We start from the raw sequence: 10,018 nt of genomic DNA, 5'->3' as shown, positions 1-10,018 counted from the left end.
GGACCTTGCGGGGTCTAAGGCGCTGCGTCCTCGCCTGACCCCGAGGAGCGGTGGGCGCGGGAGGGCGTTCTGGGAGGGCTTGCCGGCCCTGGTCGGGTGTGCGGTCCCGGCCCGCGGGGTGCCCAAGGCCTCCAGACCAGTCGCAATGGCTGTGCCCCGGGACCCCCTTCGCGCTTTTCAAAGAAAGCCACCGGAAGTGTGATCCGTGAAGGGCGCCCCTCAGGCCCTCGCGCAGCCCACCGCCCTCCTGCCACCGCCTGTGGGCGCCTTCGCCCTCGCCGGCCTCCTACCTTCTTGTCGCCGTCCTGTCGGCAGGGCCCGGGTGCAGTCGTCCTCGGGGACACGCAGTCCGTCCCGGCCGTGGGGTGTCGCTCTCCTGGGTTCTCCTGGATGCCTTCGTCCACCAGCCATGGTGTTGTCCTTGTCATTGGTTCAGGGGCGCCGTCAACCCCCCACCAACACCAGGCGGTGTTGCGCGTCCCCAGCTCCGCGGGTTCCTGAGCCCTGGGACTTCGGTCCTCTCCAGCTGCTCACTAGGCCCGCCTTTGGTCCTGCATCGCCTCTGTACTAGGGTCAGACCTGGGCCTTGGCCGTTCTGATCACAGGTGACTGTGGTGGTTTAAGAGGTGAGGCCAGATGGCAGCGTGACTTGAAAAGCAGGAAAAGCGATCACAGATGGCGGAGGGTAACATTTCAGGAAGCTGGAGCTGGTGGTGGTGTGAAGGAAAGGCTTACTGGGTTGGGAGAGAGGGAGAGTGCTGCGCGTGCTCCATTCTGCCCCCACTGGCCGAGTGTGGGTGGAGTGGTTAACAGCAGTTCGAGGCCGGATCCTATGGCTTAAAACTCACGGCCAACATGTGTGCATGCCCAGAGTCCTGAGAGAAAGGATTGCGGCATGGCCAACTCCCAATCCTGCCCCCACTTGACCCGTGAGAAACAGAGAGAGAGAAGAGTGAAAAAGCAAACTGCCAGTCCAGGGCTCGAACCACAGTTGACCATGTGGGAGTCCAGCTCCCCAACCACTATGCCACTTGCTGGGCCCAGATCATGCGATTTAAACACACTACTATTCAAACTTGGGTGACTTTGTCCCCAGTTGGGATATTTCACAATGTCTGGAGAATTTTTAGAGGTGAGTTGGGTTTGAGCATTGGGATGCTACAGTCATCTGATGTGTGGGGCCCCAGGATGATTCTCGGCATCCTGCAATGCACAGAATGTTGATCTCACAAAGAATGGCCTGGACCTCATCATCAGTAGGGCCAAGGTTCAATAACCCTGTTTGAAACTAAATGTCCTCCATGAAGTGACTGATAAGATGCATTGCAGATGGAGTCAGAATAGTTTAGTCCAGATCCCTCGCCTTCTATCTTACCATGTTAGAAAGCCACAGAGTAAAGATATTATGTTTTTATTTTTTAAAAAAGATTAATTTATTTAATTTCATTTATTAATTCATTGTATTTCAATTTGATGAGAGAGGGGGGAGAGAGAGAGAGAAGGAGAGAAAGTGAGACAGCAAGCCATCAGGTCCAAGACTAGAACTGATGTCAGTCATGTGGTGTCTAGTGCCTTAACCACTCTGCCACCTGCTGGTTCCAACACCTTATGTATTTAATTGTACTGCACGTGCATGCTTGTTCAGTAAGTATGGCTATGATGTTTAACACCATTGAGTGTAAGGCACATGTGCGTGTGCGACAGTTTGGTTTTGGTGGTGAGCTGCTATTGTCTGCAGCCCATTGAGAGAAAGGATCTAGTACTGCTCTGCGTGGCCTTGGTTTGTCCTGCTGAGCCCTGATGGCCTTGGCTTGGCTCAGCTCAGCTCCACATGCTGTAAGCTCCAAGAGGGAGGAAAAAGCTCTGTGAGCATTCACCCTGAACGTTACATGCTCAAAGAGGGAGGAAGCATTTGTGCATGCTGCTGAGGGTTCTGTGAGCCTAAGAGCTCTGTGAGCTCCCACTAACAGCAGATAAACAACCTGACACCAGGGCCTTGCATCTTTTTCCAACTCCTTCCATCTGTTTGACCCACCCTTTAGAACAGAAAAAAAAAGTTACAAAATAACAAGGTTTTTGTCTCATGTCACCATCTCCCTATGTCACTTTGGTAAGCACTGTTGTGCCCAGTCGTACAGTAAGAGTTGACCTCATCGTCAGGCTACAGCACAGAGAGGTGCAGAACACGAGCACTGGTCGAGGTGTCTTCAAATCCAGAGAAGCAGCTGGGGATCCTGGAGCTCTGGTGCTTACTGGAGTCTGAGTAATGTCAGCCTTTTCCTTGGAGGACTCCTGAGGTACCAGGAAGACACTTGGGAAATATGATGACTGTCCACTTTGTGGAGGCTGCAGTGAAGTGAGATGCAGTGGGCTCAGAAGTGAGATCTGAGCAGCTGCTTGTTCAGGGGCCAGGGCCGAGGTAACTGTGGTCAGTGACTGAGTGAGGTGGGTGCTCCTGCTTGAGACCAAACATAGCAAGCACTGTTTATAGATGAGGGGTGGGTTCTCAGAATGATTCAGTATGTGGAAATATTCAGACATCAGGGAGTGTGGGGTGTCAGGGGATAGCAGGCCTCTCACATTTGGTTCTCACATTTTTGGATGAACCTGTTGTCAGGGCACAGAAGTGTGTCTACACAGGTGTTTCCAGTTCAGAAGACACGCCATTTCTTTCTACCCTCTTATCTATCTTCCTTCCTCTTTTTTTTTTTTTGCCCCTGTTCTTTTGATGTTGGATGAAAGAAAGCTTTTCAAAATCCACTGTTGGGATGCTTTTCCCTAATGTTCCACTAAGAGGTCTATAGTTTAGTTTTTACATCTCGAATTTACATGTTCACACCCAGTTTGCTCAACATTATTTTTGAAAAGACCTTTTCTTACTGAATGGTCTTAGGTGTCAAGTTGAAAATGATTTGAATATAAAGGTTTATTCTGGGTTCTCAGTTCCATTGCCTATAGGTAAGCGTGTTTCTATGTCAGAACCACTCTGTTTTCACTATCGTAGCTTTGTAGTATGATTTGAAATCAGAAATAGAGAGACCTTACACTTTGTTCTTTTTTTTGTAAAATAGCTTTTAGGGTCTTTAATTATTTGAATTCTATGTTAACTTTACAATGTATATTTCTAATTGGTTTTTGGGAAATCATGGTGCATTTTTGTGTAGAAAAACAGAAAAATGTGTCATAATATTCTTCTGCTAATATTTGTATCAAATAACATTGTTGGAATGTCTTTAGCAATTTCAATGAATCTGTAGATTACTTTGGAAAGAGTTGAACTTTTAACCATACTTTTATTTTTTTTTTGCTTAAGATGCATGCACCCATTACAGAGACAGAGAGGGGAAAAGTGAGTAATTACCTACAAGGGGGGATGGCCTTGCTGCAATTCCTTATGTAGTCCTATCTCAGGATTTAGGGTATGCATGCCATAAGCCCAGCATAATTTTGCAGCAGCCGGGCCTAAACCAGCTGAACCACAGACTCAGCCATGTGGGATCCATTCTCTTAACCAGCTGCTAGCTCACCCATTTTTATTCTTTGAATCTTTGAGCATTTGTTTGACACTGAAAGTAGTCTGATTACCCTGAACAGTGCCTTCCCCCCTCCTGGAATGCACCTTCCTCTACCCTTGAAACTGCCTTCCTTTGCCCACTACCCCCAGACAGTGCCTTCCCCTCCCAGTGGGGAGGGGGTTCCCGTAGGGCATTGGGCTGACATACTGCAAGGTGTTGCTTGCATGCATGCGTGGGTGGTTCGCCCAGCACATCAGGAGCTAGGGTGCCAATTCCCCACCTGCACTGCCTGAGAGTCCATCAGTAAGTGCCTGTGTTTTCTTAGCACTGAGTCTGCTGGGGTGAAGGCCATGGTGTGGCCTCTGGGAATGGGCTGGCCGTCATGAGCCCCAGGTGCCATGGTGTCCTTGGCACACACAGCCAAGTTACCTCTCAAGGTCAGGGACACTACTGTGTCTGCAGTGGGCCCCCAGCAGGTGTCTAATGAACGCTATACCCTGAGAACCAAGCACACAGAGCAGAATACAAGGCTGCAAGCCCCATTTGGCAGCTGTCTGCTGTATTTCTCCTGATTCCCTCCATGGGAGACAGGCCCATCCCAGCCAGTCTGGTGCTTCCAGTGGCTTACTTGGAATGTCCAATCATAAAATTGCCCTGGAATATGCCCATTGGAAAAGAGCCAAGTCACAGGGAGTCTTCCTACTGAGAAGAGTGGAGCTATTCAAACTTTGCAGGAAGACCTAACAGTAACATAGTCACTAGTTTCCAGGGTCCAACCCTGGACTGATACCGTTGACAGGGTACAGGGACTGGAAGGTTATTCCAGTTCTGAAAAGGCTTGGCATATCTAATGTGGGAGGATGGGTGGGACATCACAGAGAGGGGTTCAAGTACACTGCAAGGATGGCAAGCTCTGTCCTGACCCTTGGCCCCCTTTCACCTGAGTTGGTGCAGGGCACGACCTGCTTTAGTTTCACCTGGCCTGGCTGAGGGTCATCCTGAAGAGGTGCAGGATAGAGGAAGTAGGGGACAATCCACTGTGTCATGAGGGGGTACGTGATGAGGGACGGGCGAGCTGCTGTCCAGCCACCCATGGGGACATACATCGTAGGTGTTTCTCTCATGGCCATGTATGCTCAGACTCTACTGAGCGTGGGCAACGTGACAGGGAGGTCTGGCATTCATACCATGGTGCTGGAGGGAAGGGACATTAGGCAGCCAGTGACATAGAATTTGTGGGTGCGGGTGCAGTGGTCGCAGTCCTAGTTGGGCTCTCAGTCAGAAGTGTGAGCTGCCAGTTGTGGCTCATGCCAGGATGACACCCTCCCATGGTCGAGGCCAGTAGTGCTGTGAAGGTCAGTCCCCTGGAGGCCAGAAGCTCCTCCCACAGATGTCCTGGTCCAGACACCTCCTGGTGAATTTCATCTTTACACGCCTGCAGACACCCACAAGGCCGGGTGGTGGGGCCCATGAGGACAACTCCATGGACCTTCCCTCATCCATAGACACTGCTGGAACCCCCAGTCCACTCTGGGGGCTCCTGGGCTGGAGGCATAATAGGCAGCTACTCCCTCCGAGCAAAAACTCCAAGCTGCAGGCCATGCCCCAGCCTCAGGGAGGGCTCAGCCTGTCTGACACACCTCCTCCATGGGATCCTCACAGACCTGGCCCTCCTGAGCACCAGGAAACCTGAGGCCAGTAGGGCACGCAGCCTAGGGCCACATCTGTCGGTGTCCAGTCTGTGATCCTATGGACAATATCCCTCTGGCGTTTAGCCAAGGGACCATCACGGACATGTGCATGTGTGCACAAGGATATTTACTCTGGGCCAAATGAATTTAATACCAGGGCAGGAGCTGGCCAAACCTGGAAGGGAACCTTGAAGGCACAGGCCCACTGCTGACCTGGGCAGAGGTACAGCAGCTAATGGCAGACGTTCCACTTCCCAGCAAGTGGCCCCAGTCCTCACCCCACCCACTCTTCAAATGGCACCAAGTCGAATGTGCCTCCACCCACATCTGTCTAAGGTCCAGGCCCGGATGACCCACACCAGGAAGGAAGCCATATCGATGGCAGCTGCTCAGGTGGCAGCAGGATCAGTGCATCCCACATGTGGGACCATCCCTGGGGATCTCAGAGGGCCTTTCATTTGACCCTGGGCTCTGTAGTGTCGTGGTCACTGCTCTGTCTTTCCCACCCCTCTTCCTTTCTCTACCTTATCTCACCCCTTGTTGCCCTGAGCAGAACTGGGCCTGCTACGTGTCTTTCCTTCAGTTGGAGCATCTGAGTGATGAGAGGGGTTCTGTTGCAGATGGCTTTGCTGGTGTGTGGGGGACACAGGATAGCCTTAAGAACGACAGCACTTTCACCCTGAAAGCCTAGATTTGCTCACTATCTGAGGCCAGGTGGCTGTGTATACCAACTGTGCACACCTGTGCATATGTGACTTGATGCCACTTCCAGGCCCATGAGGACGAGTGTGAAAGGAATCCTCAAATGACATGAATCTCCCACTCCCTTGTTCTCAGCATGGCCGTGTCAGCCTCTCAATCTCCTGTAGGTTCTCTTGTTTTCTGTGCCTGTGAGAGCACAGGCCAGGGAAGGGCAGGGAATGTCCCATGTCTGTTCCCCCCACAACTCCTGCAGCAACTGGGCCTTCACCCACCGAACATGTTTCCGTTTGCTTACTTTTTTTTCTTTTTCTTTTGTGCAATGGACCACGTGTACTCATTACAGAGACACAGAAAGAAAAAATGAAATGTAGTCCACCGGTGGGATGGCCACACCATTATCCCCTCCTTCATTCTCCTCTTGGAATTTTGGGTGCACACACATATAGCCAGCATGATTTTCAAGCCACCATGACCAAGACTAGGACTGTGGTTGGTCATGTGGGAATCTAGCACCTTGACCCCCATGCCAATAGGGGGCCTAATACTTCTGTATTTATGACTTTGGTTTTAGAAACTGTCATAGGCAAATATCACTGTGAGATGTGGTGAGGGCATGAGTGATTCTGAGGCTGCTAGAGGTGGAGGTGGCAGCTGGGTCAGAGTTTGTCACATCCCCTTGGGTCCCTACATTTTAGGACACTCTGGCCACATTTGCAGCCATAGTATGCACAGCTGTGTCACGATAAAACCCCGCTCTTTCCTTGTCTATTACAGGCTAGCTGCATTGAGGGAGATCCCATGGGAATGCCCCAGTCCATGACGAGAGGGTCTATGCCCAACCCTGTAGCTCCTCACCCCTCGAAAGGGAGATGCCTGAGCCCAAGGTGGTCTCAGAATAGAGTGTGGTTGTCCCCACGGTAGACCTAAGGATGTTGGGCCCCACATGGACGCCCTTTCCTGAGATGTCCCCGTCCCAGTCCTGCAGGTATTTCTGGGATCACCTCTCAGATAAACTGCTTGAGCTTTTCTATCTCACTTGGTTGGTGACCCACAGTGTAGACCAATCACAAGATTGCAGGATACAGTGTTGAGTTTGCCATCCTCTGATAGATGAGAATGTTTGTTAATAACTCAGCCTGTCTTAGAGTGGAGTAGAAAATGGAGTTAAATATTCTTAAGGTATCATAGGCACACTTAGAAAAATGATGCTTGGGACCAGTAAATGGCGAAGTGGTTGCTTCCCTGGACTCCCACCTGACCCACCAAGACTCGATTGCAGGGGATTTCTCACTTTCCTTCTCACTTTCTCTGTCTCTCTCACTGGTGCGTGCACATGCCCTTAGGCAAAAAACCTCTCCAAAGAAAATGAAAAGTGACAGTCCCTTAGAAATTACAGTGAGAGTGGCTCTGAGAACCCATTCCAAATGATTCCAGTTTCTGGGGTGCTTTCATCATCTGAGATGTGCTGGCTTCACCTCTCTTTTTGTGATCACCATCCCATCCTGCTGTGGTCCCTGTCAGCACAGACTGTGGGGTTTGACTCCTGTCTGGCGCAAGGGGAAGCCCGGGGTGGGGAGGATTCCTCGAAGTAGTTGTGTCTCTGTCTCATTGAGAGGGTGATAGGAGATAGCGGTGACTCTTCTTTCCACCCTTCTGATAAGCCCAGGATTCTCAAAGAAGGGTTCCTCCAGTGTGTGTTGGGCAGGAGCCCTGCCACGGACCCACAAACTTTCTTCAGGCATGACCCATCTCCCATCTAGTACCTTCTGAATGCTCCTTTCAGGGTCTCTCTCCTGAGTTGAGTCTGAAAGAAGTGGATTCGGATGTGCATAAGGACCCCCAGATGATCACATGGCCCTGAAGTAGTGGGGACACCCAGCCCCTCAGAGTCTGGGCCCTGCTGAGCATTACATCTCCCTCCCTTACTCTCTCCTGCTGCAGACCTAAAGGGATACCTCATGAGGACATTCACAGATAGACTGAGTCCAGAGCAGCTACTGATGCTCTTCATAAGGAGTCAGGGAAGGGGGAAAGGCTGTGCTATGCAGGGATCTGCTGGGCCAGGGCTCCTGGCAGATGACAGGTCAGGTGCTGGAGGTGCATAACCACAATCTGCCATTATGGATGGGGAATTTGGAGTAAGTGAGGGCCGCACAGAGACAGCAGAAGGGTGGGGGCAGATGCCAGCTGCGAGCATCTGGTACCCCGGTGGCTTGAGCGCAATCTTGGCCCCTCCAGGGATAGAGTGAGTCCAAGTGTGTTTGTGGTATGTGGGGGACTGGATGAGTGTAGACCAGCATGTGGGAAGGATGGTGGAGCTTACTCAGCTGGTGCTCAAGCTCTGGTGTGTCAGATGTGTGAATCCTCATGTGGGTGAACATGACAGGGGTGTAGGTAGGAGAAAGGACTTCACCAGTGTCCTAGGCATGATATTATGGCAGATCCCTGAGTTGGTTTCTGGGACCAGTGTGGTCTCTCTTACCAGAACAGCTTGAGCCCCAAAAGCAGGGAGCCCAGGATACACATTTTCCAACCACCTCCCAAGGTGACCCTTTCCTCAATCGCACTGGAGATCGTCCATTTCTATAGAAAGCAAGGAAGACCCAGGATGAGGATATGCCTGGACAGGACCAGACCCAATTACAGTCTGAGTTCAGACCCTGTACCAAGACCCACAGCAGACCCTTGTATCCCTGTGAGTGGATAGAGGGTAGAGAGGGGATGCAACAAAGGGCTTGACAAGTTCAGAGTGTTTGGGACACAGGATCGCACGCAGAGACCCCTGTCTGTTAGGCTATGAGGATGTGTTGCTCTGAGAGACTCTTAATGTACCCACAGTTTTACAACTCATGAAGGCCTTCGGGATCTCTCTGCAATGCACCCTGTGGGTGCAATGGCAGGTGAGACACAGTGGGGTCCCTGCATAGCATTATTCCCTGCTGGTTCTGGAGCAAGTTTGAGGGGATAGGCCCCAGATGGACCTGGAGCACTAGGGTAGTACTAAGGAATGAAGGGGTCTAGTGACCACCCAGCCGACATGTCCCTGTAAGGTGTGATATCAGGGGAGCACACTGTGAACCACGTTCTTCCCGGGGGACTCCTGAAGTTTCAGTCAAATGCCCTGGAAGAACTTTGTGTTCTGGAGTTCCCAGGTGTCATTTACACACTGGGAGGAAGTCCCTGCATATTTTGGATTACGAAATTTATTTGCCAATATAGGCCTCCTTATTAAAATTCTGGATCTGATCATGTCCTAAGGAAGAGAGAGGGCCACAAGGCCGGACTGTGTTTAGTTGTCCTGGAGTTGAGACAGGGAGGTAGTATTGTTATATTTTGATCAACTGGACCGGGGAGAAATGTTCACATATTGAAATGATCACCTTGTAAGCTAAAAATGTGATTGAATGTATTTTTAAAATGTAAAAAATTAAAATAAAAATTTTTTAAAAAGCTATGGAAAATTGGACATTAATATCTTGGCTGTTAATTTAGAAATTCTTCTCACAGAGTTGCAGAAAAAACTCAGTCCAAAGGTTGTTTGTTGTTGTCTGGTCGCTTTTTCTGTGTACTTTTATTTTTAACCTTTATCATTCCCAGTCTCTTCCATTTCACTATTTGGTGCAGCGTCACCCGGCATCTTAAGACGCTTCTCAAGTACTCCCATAGCTTTGATCTTTTTGTTCTCTCTCTCATTTTTTTTGCTAGCCATCTCCTGGATTCTGTCACTCAGCCCTATTAATCTGGGCTCTGTAGTGTTCTATACTTGTCCCCGTGGAAACAGCCATGTCCCACTATGTCAAAGTAGTCTCTGACACCCCTGTAGTCAGGAGCTCCTTTGCACTTGGGGATGAGCGGGATGCATTTTGTATTCCTGGTGTCTAGCACAGTGCTGGCTCCTATTGAGAAGTCAGTACTATATTTTGATTAAATTGTTGGCTAAATGAACAGATGAGAAAGAAAAATTAAGAAATTTTTTTCTACCTGAGAGTAATAGATTACTATTAAATTTTTCTTGAAAGGTGTTTGTTATAGGGCACGTGTGCTAACCAGAGAGAGTCAGAGAGAGACAGAGAGACAGAAAGGGAGAAATCACCCCCCCGGGAGATTGGT

This window comes from Tupaia chinensis, unplaced genomic scaffold (assembly GCF_000334495.1).
Source record: "Tupaia chinensis unplaced genomic scaffold, TupChi_1.0 Scaffold143601_1, whole genome shotgun sequence".
Classification (NCBI taxonomy): domain Eukaryota; kingdom Metazoa; phylum Chordata; class Mammalia; order Scandentia; family Tupaiidae; genus Tupaia; species Tupaia belangeri.
The sequence above is the reverse complement of the archived record's forward strand: the minus strand, read 5'-3'. Positions refer to the sequence as shown.